The sequence below is a fragment of the Lissotriton helveticus genome, chromosome 5_1, assembly GCF_964261635.1.
Source record: "Lissotriton helveticus chromosome 5_1, aLisHel1.1, whole genome shotgun sequence".
Taxonomy (NCBI): domain Eukaryota; kingdom Metazoa; phylum Chordata; class Amphibia; order Caudata; family Salamandridae; genus Lissotriton; species Lissotriton helveticus.
The window spans coordinates 1,275,859,157-1,275,872,952 of NC_136065.1; the positions used below are offsets into that span (position 1 = coordinate 1,275,859,157).

Consider the following 13,796-nt stretch of genomic DNA (forward strand, 5'->3'; position numbering starts at 1 on the left):
TACCCACCAGTCAGTAGCCACCGCGTGAGGTGACCTGAGCAACCTGGAATACTGGCCACTATCGCCATCTCGTTCCCTCTTGCCCTTTTGCCCACTAGGTGGCACTGCTGCCACACCGCACGGTGCAGCCCAGCCCGAAGCACTATTGCTGCTCGGCCCTCTTGCGAGGGCGCGCCAGAAGCGCCTCAAATTGAGATTCAGTATACCCGGGCTGTTTATCTATCTAAGTTGATTAAATCCCTTTTTTTTTTTTTTTTTTTTTTAACGCGCGAACTTTACCGGAAGGTGTCAAAGCACTGTACAATAGCCCCAGTTACGTAGGTATCGGGTGCTTCATATCCTTTCTTGGCACTATGTTCTAGGGACCTCGCACATTATTCTTAAGCTGGCCATGTCTAGTTTCTGGTACCTTGAAGGGGCAGTAACAATGCTCGAGCGGCCCTGTCTCTTACCTCCTTTGATGTCTGCGGGGGCACTGCCGCCCGCCCCGGCCTTTGTCATCTCGGGGGCACCACCGCCCGCACCGCTCACCACCTGGTTCTGGCCTGGCTACTGTCCCTTAGTTACTCCAGCTGCTTGCGCCCAAGGCTGCCGGGTGCCGCAGCTCACGTTCTCCTGAGCACCGCCGTTCTGGCCTGAGGTGCATTCGGGTAGCCGTTCTGGCCCCCTGCTCTGCCTCGATCGCTCGTCCAACCGCTGGTCATCGATCCCCGGCATCCTGGCTCCCGGTTCCCGCGAGGTGCCGCCTGGATCACGTCCACCCTCTTGGTATCGACCTGCCGCTCGCTGCGCTGGCCGGCCCTTCATCTGTCCTGCAAGAAGGAGGGGTACCTTCACTTCTGTCTCTTGCTCGGCCTGTTCCACGAGCATCCCTTTCTCTTTGGTGGCTATATGGCGAGGTGGGGTACTTCGATACTGCTGGCCCGTGGCGGACTCGAAATCCGTTGCGCCCCTCCTCCAGCTCCTTGATGTGCCCGGTGATGCAGCGTGGCCACCCGTCTTCTTCCTGGTCGCCGCACATGGTTGAGCCCACCACCGGGATGCCTGGTGCTGCAGGGTGGGCTCCCGTTCGCCTATGACCTGCTCACTTTCTCCCGTTGGTGGCCCTGAGCGGGAAGTTCCGGGCAGTCCCTCTCTCTCTTGCAGGTGGAGCGGGGTGGGCACCCAGACGTCCCTGGCAACCCTTTGTTAATCATTTAGGCAGCAGCGGCCAGTCACCTGGCCATGAAGGGCTTTGCCTTCGAGAAATGGAACAAAAATGTGGGCCCTGCCGCCGGTGTTCTATAATCCACTGTCCCCCATGTGTCCCCTCATCGTTGTGCGCATGCGCACTAATGGTGCGCATGCGCATTTTAATTTTCATGACGTCTCACTACCCCGCCCATCAGGGACTGTACCCCCTGTTTGTGCACACATTTACGCAAGTGTGGGTGGGGCCAGTTCTACGTTGCCCGTCGCGCGCGCGAGCTCCTCCGCCGCTGTGATTAGTCAGCTCTGGCAGGCGCTGCGATGGCGCTTCCTACCAGAGGCAGCCTCGGCGGCAGAGGGGCAGCGCTGCGGGCGGACGCGCCTGAGGCGACCCTGCTTTGACCGGCGGCAGCAGCAGCAGCATGTCCCGCTGCGGCTGACGGGGGAGCCCGGGGCTGCCGCCACCTCTCCGCCGACCCCCGCCCGTGAGCCTGAGGCGACCCTGCTTTGACCGGCGGCAGCAGCAGCATGTCCCGCTGCGGCTGACGGGGGAGCCCGGGGCTGCCGCCACCTCTCCGCCGACCCCCGCCCGTGAGCATGGAGCCCGCCGCCGCCGTGCCCCCGCTCAAGGAGGTGCACTGGAGTTCGGCCTCGCTGCCCCTGGACCAGCTCATCAGCTCCTACAGGCTGGCGGCTGCCCCAGGTAGTGCGTCTGGACACCGGTGAGTGCAGCGGCGCCGCGCCGGGAGGGGCCTGTGGGAAGCGGGGAGCCAGGGTCCGACGCACCGGCTACGGTCACTGGCTGTGCAGGCGGCACCGGGCGCAACCAGCAGCTCTCCTGACTGACCTCAGCCTCCCCTTCAAAGGAATGGTTGCGGCATCAGCTCTGGAGATTTTAATTCATATTAGAGTAGAATTCCTTTCTTAGGTATTACAACGTTCAACAGAAGTGCAGGTGACTTAAATACCAAGGGACAGATTTAAAAGCCCCTTGCGCCACTTTTGCGTCACTTTTCCTATGTTAAAAATGACGCAAAAGTGGTGCAAGGGGCTTGTAAATAAGCCCCCAAGTTTGGGGGGCGGTCAAGGTTGCGAATTTGCAACCGAGACACAACCAACTTTATTTCTCCTTGGACTCCAATTAGGAGTGATATTGTACTTGGGACAAGTTGAGGATGGTTGCTTGTCTAAAAAGAAGCCGATCTCTTGTTCAAAACGAAGACAGACTTGTGTGAAGTAGTTACCGTCCCACCGTCTCCCTACCTCCTTGCTGTTGTGAGTACCAGTGTTCTGAATATGATAGGTCGCTGAGGAGTCCTGGTGCTGTAATTATGCCATACATCCCCACCGGACGCTTGTGTGGCATGGATCTCTACCTGGCATGCCCCTCAACTCTGCTTCATTTTCTGATGATTTGTTTGTTGGGCTACAAGAGAGTAGTAGAATTGGGGGTCTCTCTATCGCCCTCTCTCTCTATCGCCCTCTCTCTCTCTCTCTCTCTATCGCCCTCTCTCTCTCTCGCCCTCTCTCTCTCTCTCTCTCGCCCTCTCTCTCTCTCTCTATCGCCCTCTCTCTCTCTCTCTATCGCCCTCTCTCTCTCTCTCTATCGCCCCCCCTCTCTCTCTCTATCGCCCTCTCTCTCTCTCTCTATCGCCCTCTCTCTCTCTCTATCGCCCTCTCTCTCTCTCTATCGCCCTCTCTCTCTCTCTATCGCCCTCTCTCTCTCTCTATCGCCCTCTCTCTCTCTCTATCGCCCTCCCTCTCTCTCTCTATCGCCCTCCCTCTCTCTCTCTATCGCCCTCCCTCTCTCTCTCTATCGCCCTCCCTCTCTCTCTCTATCGCCCTCCCTCTCTCTCTCTATCGCCCTCCCTCTCTCTCTCTATCGCCCTCCCTCCCTCTCTCTATCGCCCTCCCTCCCTCTCTCTATCGCCCTCCCTCCCTCTCTCTATCGCCCTCCCTCCCTCTCTCTATCGCCCTCCCTCCCTCTCTCTATCGCCCTCCCTCTCTCTATCACCCTCTCTCTATCGCCCTCCCTCTCTCTATCGCCCTCCCTCTCTCTATCACCCTCCCTCTCTCTATCACCCTCCCTCTCTCTATCACCCTCCCTCTCTCTATCACCCTCCCTCTCTCTATCGCCCTCTCTCTATCGCCCTCTCTCTATCGCCCTCTCTCTATCGCCCTCTCTCCCTCTCTCTATCGCCCTCCCTCCCTCTCTCTATCGCCCTCCCTCCCTCTCTCTATCGCCCTCCCTCTCTCTATCACCCTCTCTCTATCGCCCTCCCTCTCTCTATCGCCCTCCCTCTCTCTATCACCCTCCCTCTCTCTATCACCCTCCCTCTCTCTATCACCCTCCCTCTCTCTATCACCCTCCCTCTCTCTATCGCCCTCTCTCTATCGCCCTCTCTCTATCGCCCTCTCTCTATCGCCCTCTCTCTATCGCCCTCTCTCCCTCTCTCTATCGCCCTCCCTCTCTCTCTCTATCGCCCTCCCTCTCTCTCTCTATCGCCCTCCCTCTCTCTCTCTATCGCCCTCTCTCCCTCTCTCTATCGCCCTCCCTCTCTCTCTCTATCGCCCTCCCTCTCTCTCTCTATCGCCCTCCCTCTCTCTCTCTATCGCCCTCCCTCTCTCTCTCTATCGCCCTCCCTCTCTCTCTCTATCGCCCTCTCTCTATCGCCCTCTCTCTATCGCCCTCTCTCTATCGCCCTCTCTCCCTCTCTATCGCCCTCCCTCTCTCTCTCTATCGCCCTCCCTCTCTCTCTCTATCGCCCTCCCTCTCTCTCTCTATCGCCCTCCCTCTCTCTCTCTATCGCCCTCCCTCTCTCTCTCTATCGCCCTCCCTCTCTCTCTCTATCGCCCTCCCTCTCTCTCTCTATCGCCCTCCCTCTCTCTCTCTATCGCCCTCCCTCTCTCTCTCTATCGCCCTCCCTCTCTCTCTCTATCGCCCTCCCTCTCTCTCTCTATCGCCCTCCCTCTCTCTCTCTATCGCCCTCCCTCTCTCTCTCTATCGCCCTCCCTCTCTCTCTCTATCGCCCTCCCTCTCTCTCTCTATCGCCCTCCCTCTCTCTCTCTATCGCCCTCCCTCTCTCTCTCTATCGCCCTCCCTCTCTCTCTCTATCGCCCTCCCTCTCTCTCTCTATCGCCCTCCCTCTCTCTCTCTATCGCCCTCCCTCTCTCTATCGCCCTCCCTCTCTCTATCGCCCTCCCTCTCTCTCTATCGCCCTCTCTCTCTATCGCCCTCTCTCCCTCTCTCTATCGCCCTCTCTCCCTCTCTCTATCGCCCTCCCTCCCTCTCTCTATCGCCCTCCCTCTCTCTCTCTATCGCCCTCCCTCTCTCTCTCTATCGCCCTCCCTCTCTCTCTCTATCGCCCTCCCTCTCTCTCTCTATCGCCCTCCCTCTCTCTCTCTATCGCCCTCCCTCTCTCTCTCTATCGCCCTCCCTCTCTCTATCGCCCTCCCTCTCTCTATCGCCCTCCCTCTCTCTATCGCCCTCTCTCTATCGCCCTCTCTCTATCGCCCTCTCTCTATCGCCCTCTCTCTATCGCCCTCTCTCTATCGCCCTCTCTCTATCGCCCTCTCTCTATCGCCCTCTCTCTATCGCCCTCTCTCTATCGCCCTCTCTCTATCGCCCTCTCTCTATCGCCCTCTCTCTATCGCCCTCTCTCTATCGCCCTCTCTCTATCGCCCTCTCTCTATCGCCCTCTCTCTATCGCCCTCTCTCTATCGCCCTCTCTCTATCGCCCTCTCTCTATCGCCCTCTCTCTATCGCCCTCTCTCTATCGCCCTCTCTCTATCGCCCTCTCTCTATCGCCCTCTCTCTATCGCCCTCTCTCTATCGCCCTCCCTCCCTCTCTCTATCGCCCTCCCTCCCTCTCTCTATCGCCCTCCCTCTCTCTCTCTATCGCCCTCCCTCTCTCTCTCTATCGCCCTCCCTCTCTCTCTCTATCGCCCTCCCTCTCTCTCTCTATCGCCCTCCCTCTCTCTCTCTATCGCCCTCCCTCTCTCTCTCTATCGCCCTCCCTCTCTCTCTCTATCGCCCTCCCTCTCTCTCTCTATCGCCCTCCCTCTCTCTCTCTATCGCCCTCCCTCTCTCTCTCTATCGCCCTCCCTCTCTCTCTCTATCGCCCTCCCTCTCTCTCTATCGCCCTCCCTCTCTCTCTCTATCCTATCGCCCTCTCTCTATCGCCCTCTCTCTATCGCCCTCTCTCTATCGCCCTCTCTCTATCGCCCTCTCTCTATCGCCCTCTCTCTATCGCCCTCTCTCTATCGCCCTCTCTCTATCGCCCTCTCTCTATCGCCCTCTCTCTCTCGCCCTCTCTCTATCGCCCTCTCTCTCTCGCCCTCTCTCTCTCGCCCTCTCTCTCTCTCGCCCTCTCTCTCTCGCCCTCTCTCTCTCTCGCCCTCTCTCTATCGCCCTCTCTCTCTCTCGCCCTCTCTCTATCGCCCTCCCATCTCTCTCTATCGCCCTGTTCTCTTCTCTTCTCAAGTGCTGATCTGCTGCTCTCTTCCACCCTGCCTCCTTCTCTAACTCCCTGTTCTCTTGTCATCTCACGTGCTGAACTGCTGCTCTCTTCCACCCCGCCTCCTTCTTTAACTCCCTGTTCTCTTTTACTGTGCTTATCTGCTTTTCTCTTTCACCCGCCTCCTTCTCTAACTCCCGGTTCTCTCAGACACAACCACACCACACACAACCAAACCACACGCGCAACCAGACACAACCACACACATGTTTATAAGCATTTTATCTTCTTTATTTCTCAAGCTCACTAATGCAAATGAAAACCTGTACAGCAGTGTCCTTACTGCAGTTTTCAGAATTGTAGCCAAGAAGTATCTACACCTACCAGAATGGCAACAATTGCTGCTTAGCCGACGAATTCCTTGACCACCCAACATTGGTTCTTGGATTATGCCTGCCATTATTATAAAACTGTTAACACATTTTTGCACACCATGTAACTTGCCTTATCTGCATACTCTCTGCTAATTTTATGTTATCAATTTGCAGGATTATGGCGGTATGCAGAGACCTGGAATTGTTGTCGACTACCAGACAAATCTGGTATTTGGTCGGCCTGCTGGAAGGTGGATGAAAAGAAAGATGATGCAATCGCTTAATAAACCCATTGGAGGGGCGTTTGTCGACAAAAAACCTAAATTGAGAAAACCTGGATCAAATGGCAATGCGGTCAAAAAAGGTATGTTTCTAGATAGACAGCTTCTGTTTTTTAGGTTTCGCCTCTCACCCCTGGACCAGAGTACCCCTACTCACCCCTAGATCTGAGCACCCGCTACTCACCCCTGGACCTGAGCACCCGCTACTCACCCCTGGACCTGAGCACCCGCTACTCACCCCTGGACCTGAGCACCCGCTACTCACCCCTGGACCTGAGCACCCGCTACTCACCCCTGGACCTGAGCACCCGCTACTCACCCCTGGACCTGAGCACCCGCTACTCACCCCTGGACCTGAGCACCCGCTACTCACCCCTGGACCTGAGCACCCGCTACTCACCCCTGGACCTGAGCACCCGCCACTCAGCCCTGGACCTGAGCACCCGCCACTCAGCCCTGGACCTGAGCACCCGCCACTCAGCCCTGGACCTGAGCACCCGCCACTCAGCCCTGGACCTGAGCACCCGCCACTCAGCCCTGGACCTGAGCACCCGCCACTCAGCCCTGGACCTGAGCACCCGCCACTCAGCCCTGGACCTGAGCACCCGCCACTCAGCCCTGGACCTGAGCACCCGCCACTCAGCCCTGGACCTGAGCACCCGCCACTCAGCCCTGGACCTGAGCACCCGCCACTCACCCCTGGACCTGAGCACCCGCCACTCACCCCTGGACCTGAGCACCCGCCTCTCACCCCTGGACCAGAGTACCCCCACTCACCCCTAGATCTGAGCACCCGCCACGCACCCCTGAACCAGAGCACCCGCCACGCACCCCTGGCCAGAGCACCCGCCACGCACCCCTGGCCAGAGCACCCGCCACTCACCCCTGGATCTGAGCACACGCCACTCATCCGTGGACCAGAGCACCCCCCAGTTGAAAATTAACTTGGGTGAATCTGAAGGAGCTACATTTTAAGGTGTATTTCAGAGTGCAAAGTCTGTTACGATGAGACCCAGGGGCTTATTAGGTCTGTGGTGCATTGAACCTAGGGGGCAAGTCAGAAGTGCTCACTATATCCTAGTTGGCTATTATTACTAAACCTTAGGCTTCCATTAGAGTCTAATGGGCCCCTTTCACTTGGACGCAACGTGTTGCTTGTATCTGATTTAGGATATTACATAAAATGTGACAATCGTGGCAGATCAGCTCTTACCTGTGCCCTCAGCTCTTACCTGTGCCCTCAGCTCTTACCTGTGCCCTCAGCTCTTACCTGTGCCCTCAGCTCTTACACCTGTGCCCTCAGCTCTTACCCCTGTGCCCTCAGCTCTTACCCCTGTGCCCTCAGCTCTTACCCCTGTGCCCTCAGCTCTTACCCCTGTGCCCTCAGCTCTTACCCCTCAGCTCTTACCCCTGTGCCCTCAGCTCTTACCCCTCAGCTCTTACCCCTGTGCCCTCAGCTCTTACCCCTCAGCTCTTACCCCTCTGCCCTCAGCTCTTACCCTGTGCCACACATTGAATTGGAGATCTCTGCCTCGTTCACAGTTGATAGATGGACCATATCAGTAATATTCATTGGCAGTCTGGGATGGGACAAAAACCTGACTGGAGGTGGTAGGGGGGTTTTGGGGAACTTGGACGATCACATTGTTTAAAGTTTGTCACTGTTAATGTGTACTCGCCAGCCTGGCACGCTGCTGCAGCCGGTGACTGCTCCTCTGAACTCTTCTCTCCTTCCCAGAGCTTAACACCAAGATGATTGGCTTTGACGAGTTCTTGCCCATGCTGCAGACAATTGCGAAGAACAAGGACTAGGGTACCTACGATGACTTTGTGGAGGGGCTGAGGGTCTTCGACAAAGAAGCCAATGGCTCTGTGATGGGCGCTGAGTTGCGACATGTACTAGTCACTCTGGGTAAGAGGCCATTTTGGCACAGTACTATTTTCAAGGCAGAGTATAATTGACTGCTGAACTCCCCAGCCCCCCTGCAGTGTTCAGGGCCCCCCTTTCTGATTCCGAGCTTAGATTTCTACCCGCGTCTGGATATTACAGTTAATGTGCCCTGTTTCAGCCTAACAAAGTGTCCTATCAATCTCATTTAACTGTACATTCTTTTGGGGCGAGGGAGGACGGGGACACGGTTGGGTTACAAGTGGTTTTTGGATTGCCCCTTCTACAGGCTAGAGCTTTGACTGACTAATAGTTAGTCTTGGTGAGCCATGTCCTGGAAATTGGTGGCCTCCTTGTCTTGTGGGTAGCGGCCACTTCAGAACATCTGCTCTGTCTGGTTTTACCCTGGTGGCTGGCTAGTCTCATCAGCCAGTGCTGCTTCTGTGGCGGAAGTGTATTTGGTGGGTAAGTGCTGGGTCTGAAGCTGTGCGTGCTGCTGCATTCTGGGCAGTTAATCTGGAAGGTGTTTGATCGAAGCCTGTGTGCATTTTTGTCCTTTCCATTGTGCAGGTGAGAAGATGTGGCTGTGTCTGTGTGTGTGGCTGTGTCTGTGTGTGTGGCTGTGTCTGTGTGTGTGGCTGTGTCTGTGTGTGTGGCTGTGTCTGTGTGTGTGGCTGTGTCTGTGTGTGTGGCTGTGTCTGTGTGTGTGGCTGTGTCTGTGTGTGTGGCTGTGTCTGTGTGTGTGGCTGTGTCTGTGTGTGTGGCTGTGTCTGTGTGTGTGGCTGTGTCTGTGGCTGTGGCTGTGTCTGTGGCTGTGGCTGTGGCTGTGTGTGTGTGTGTGTGGCTGTGTCTGTGTGTGGCTGTGTCTGTGTGTGTGTGTGGCTGTGTGTGTGTGTGGCTGTGTGTGTGTGGCTGTGTCTGTGTGTGTGTGGCTGTGTCTGTGTGTGTGTGTGGCTGTGTCTGTGTGTGTGTGTGGCTGTGTCTGTGTGTGTGTGGCTGTGTCTGTGTGTGTGTCTGTGTCTGTGTGTGTGGCTGTGGCTGTGTGTGTGGCTGTGTCTGTGTGTGGCTGTGTCTGTGTCTGTGTGTGTGTGGCTGTGTGTGTGGCTGTGTGTGTGTGGCTGTGTGTGTGGCTGTGTGTGTGTGTGGCTGTGTGTGTGTGTGGCTGTGTGTGTGTGTGGCTGTGTGTGTGTGTGGCTGTGTGTGTGTGTGGCTGTGTGTGTGTGTGGCTGTGTGTGTGTGTGGCTGTGTCTGTGTGTGTGTGGCTGTGTGCGTGTGTGTGGCTGTGGCTGTGTGTGGCTGTGGCTGTGTCTGTGTGTGGCTGTGTCTGTGTCTGTGTGTGTGTGTGGCTGTGTCTGTGTGTGTGTGTGTGTGTGTGTGTGTGTGTGGCTGTGTCTGTGTGTGTGTGTGTGTGTGTGTGTGGCTGTGTCTGTGTGTGTGTGTGGCTGTGTCTGTGGCTGTGGCTGTGTATGTGTGTGGCTGTGTCTGTGTCTGTGTGTGGCTGTGTCTGTGTGTGGCTGTGTGGCTGTGTGTGTGGCTGTGTCTGTGTGTGTGTGTGGCTGTGTCTGTGTGTGTGTGTGTGTGTGTGTGTGGCTGTGTCTGTGTGTGGCTGTGTCTGTGTGTGTGTGTGGCTGTGTCTGTGGCTGTGTCTGTGTATGTGTGTGGCTGTGTCTGTGTGTGGCTGTGTCTCTGTGTGGCTGTGTGTGTGGCTGTGTCTGTGTGTGTGTGGCTGTGTCTGTGTGTGTGTGTGTGTGTGTGTGTGTGTGGCTGTGTCTGTGTGTGTGTGTGTGTGTGGCTGTGTCTGTGTGTGTGTGCGCGGCTGTGTCTGTGTGGGGCGCTCTGTCTGTGTGGGGCGCTCTGTCTGTGTGGGGCGCTCTGTCTGTGTGGGGCGCTCTGTCTGTGTGGGGCGCTCTGTCTGTGTGGGGCGCTCTGTCTGTGTGGGGCGCTCTGTCTGTGTGAGAGTGGCTCTATATGAATGTCAGTGCAATCCATCACGTCATTAACAATTACAGACCTTCACATCGCCAACACCTTGGCATTGGTTTGATAGTTGAAATAATTGGGCAGTGTGGTGGTTATAATATTAATTATGGGTATCTCAAAATAAAGGCTTTGTCAATGTGAAGGGCATGTCTTTGAAATTGGATGGCCTCTTCTCCCTATTTCATTTTTTTCCAAATCCTTCGGCTCTCTCATTGACCAATCTGTGTCCTTCAAAGGGCATGTCCAGAAAAGAGCACAGACTTCTGAGTCCCAGCTTACATTAAAGCACATTATAAAGCTTGCCCTTCATCTTAAACATTTGTGGTTCACGTTCCAGGAACTTGTCTTATCATTTGCCCAATGAGGCCCCACACTACTCTCCCACAGTTCTCATTAACACCTGTCAAAGTTTCTCTTACGCGGTCGCTTTTCTAATCGCCAACAACAGACAATGTGAGCTTGTTTGCCCTTCTTTGAAATAATTACATGAGTTCCCTCTCCATTTCATAATCCACCTCGAAGTGTGTTGTGTGAGCTACAAGGCACTTCTCTTGAGTAAACCTGAATACATTGCCTCTAAACATGGCTGGTGGACCAAACACTGCTGGCAGTTCATCTCTGGCTATGTTCTGTTATCTGCCGACATTCCATTAAATTCAGAGGCTGCTGTTTCATGATGCTTTGATTTGCATCTCTGCACCACCACTGCCATGCACACACACACCACCACTGCCATGCACACACGGACACCAAAAAAGAATTTATGCAAAGCATTGTCATTTACAATGCCAGTAACTCAAACTTAAATGCTGCGAGACCTATTGCATTGCAAATGCTTATTTTATATAGCTTTGCTTTTGAAGCAATTGCACCTCCTTGTCTTTATCTTACGATGTTTACAGCTAAAGCACGAGTGCGTCAAAGGTCTCGCATTTGAGAGACTTTGATCTATTTGCATTGTAAATGACAATGTTTTTTTATTTGTCTTCAGAAAATCTACCAGAGGTTTTTCAAACCATTCAATCAGACTCGGTGTAACCCGTTGCCTTGCAGTCTGCCTTGGAGTCCTGCTCGCCTTGTCTCTTGGCTGTGCTCTTTTCCCTTGAGGGTTTCAGGTCACGGCCTGCTTGGTGTGGTTTGATTGCTTGCTTGTGGAGGGAGCGAGATTGCGGGTCATTCCCTAATAAGAGTCCCTGGTGTTTTTTAAACGCTTATCTGGCACACCCTGGTGGCAGAGTAGTTTCTAAAGGGTTTCTGTCCACATTGAAGGCCTTCTCTTCTAGGTTCCAACCAAGTTATTGTAGTTGAACTAGCAGTATGTGTATAAATTAACGTTTATTTATCTAAAAAAAATTCCAGGCTTACAAGGAACAAATAAAAAGGGAGAGCGTACTCATTGCTACAAGTATCCTAAACAACCCAACAGTCAAGTCCTGGTGCGTTTTCAGCTTGCCCTCGTGGGTGACTGGGATACCGAGTCCTGAGAGAGAGATACCAGCCCTCCAGCATTCTAAATCCCAGGTACTGAACTGACTAAAACCGTATAGAGAATTCTTGAGTCAGATTCTTGGCAAAACAAACTTAACTTAAACTGCTACTTACTTACTCCCTCCCACGTATTAGGCTTAGGTCAGGTACACCGGGGTAGGCGTAGTTAGAAGCACCATTGACGATTAGTCAATGTATATATGTATGTATATCTTTTATCCATTTTAAAGTATCATATGGCTAAGAAACCATATCAATGCTTTTACAGTATTATTTTATAATCCTGCTTTTACTATATGCATTCTACTTAACCCTAAGTATTGCAATTGTAGCGATTCATTTCTCTTGTATGAGAAAAGAGACTGATCAATAAATAACACCTTTTATTGAAAACGCCCGTCTCTTTTTTTCTCCACAATCTGGTGAAACTAAGAATGCACGTATTGACTGAGTAAAATAGCTGTCTTTTGTTTTCACACGACTCTAGAGATGTACTCTTGATCAGGGAGAGCAAAGTTGTCATGTTCTATGGTTGTCAGAAACTAAATCCCTTCTTGTCTATCCAGGGAGGTTAAAATCCTCCTCGCCTATTCGAGAAAGTTTCTAGTGAACTCTGAGCTAGCTGGCACACAAAATTTAAGTCTAATATAGTCCGTAGAAGACCTAGTTACCCTCTGTCCTACGTCTATACTATTGAAGATATTATTCCAATGCTCAGAGCCTATTGGGAATATAGGAACTACACTACACCCCACTGACCCCACTGGTGCGGCCCTCAGGCACAAACCACAGTGTAAATTTGGCCCCTGAGAGAACGTTTGTGAGTACCCATGACCTATGCTGTGCTTCCAAGCGCTGAGATACCCCCCTGGGGGTGATTCAAGCGCTATACACATTAAATAAAATCATTAATTAAATTAAACAGGTACACATGCTGCAAACGGATAAGTTAGTTACCATCAACAATTAGCTTGCAGCCTGTAATGCTGTGGATGCACTTGCACCCTTCCTGCCACCAGGGCTCACACTGCATATTGAATGTTCAGATCTGTGTACTCCTTCCTCAGCTTTGCAAATAACACTTCTTCCGTACTGAGTTTCACCCAAAAAATTGTAGTTTCGCAGGAAATGAATTTCTTGGAAATGTGATGCCCACCCTCAATATTCCAGTCATCGCCCCCTCTGTACAAGGACTCCTCGGAGCTCATGGGCGTTCATAGACCTGGCATGGATTTTTCCATCCTATGGTCTGTCTGGACATACTCTAAAATTTAGAAGTCCTGCATATGTTCTCCCCGTTGTAAGATGCCTTTTCTAATAATATATTCTTTCTGCTTTTTTGTGATCTGAAATCTGATTTCTTTACTTGCACTGTACACAAGACTTTTGCTGTTACTTTTGTAATAGTTGGTGTGCATTTGTTCTTGAGAATTTTGCTAAAGATGGTTTAAAACTTGTGTTTACTTTTAGGGTGAGAATCCCTTTGAAATCGTTGAACAAACGGGAGAATCGGTAGTTGAGGAAACAACTGATGCGAATGATGAAGACAATGACCAAAACGAAAAGGAGGACATTGATGGTGAAAACGATGAAAATGAGGAGCAGATAATGTGGAGGCAGAAAGTGCAGATGCGGATGATGCTGCTGACCCAAATGATTACTCTGGGGACTTAACAACCACTGATGAAAAGTAGTTGAGAAACTGCCCTGAAAGACCAAACACTTTAGCACACTGCATTGGTGGACTTTAAGAACAATTTTCCGCAAAGTTGAGCAGTTCGTTCACCCTGCATGCATTCCACTTCTGTTTTAATTGCCTATGGGCAAACCGGTTTTAAGTTTAGTTTTTTTATTAAACTAAAGCTTGTATTAAGCACAGCAAATGCGTCAGTATTCTTCCAGTGTAAATTGATTTGTTCATGGTTACGTTTTGAGGAAATTTAAGCAGTTTGGGTTCTAAACATTCCAATGTGATTTTTTTTTCTCAGTTTTTAGCGCCCAATGTAGTGTTGTATATAATTCAAGCTGTTGTAGCAAAGAAACCCTGATTATGTCCTGCAGTAATAAAGGCTTACAACAAGATTATACACTTATTTTGCACCTCTCCTATATGGTACTGTCTACCTCAAAGAACGGGTAC

At 52.6% G+C, this 13,796-nt stretch overlaps 1 long non-coding RNA gene across 1 annotated transcript; it reads left to right on the top strand.

Moving 5' to 3' along the window:
* Positions 1 to 1,639: 1,639 nt before the first annotated feature.
* On the top strand, positions 1,640 to 13,529 carry LOC144755302 (uncharacterized). The gene is made up of 4 exons (XR_013594870.1): positions 1,640 to 1,910; positions 6,194 to 6,383; positions 8,039 to 8,212; positions 13,127 to 13,529. It is a non-coding gene; the product is annotated as an uncharacterized LOC144755302 (long non-coding RNA).
* The last annotated feature ends 267 nt before the right edge of the window (positions 13,530 to 13,796 follow it).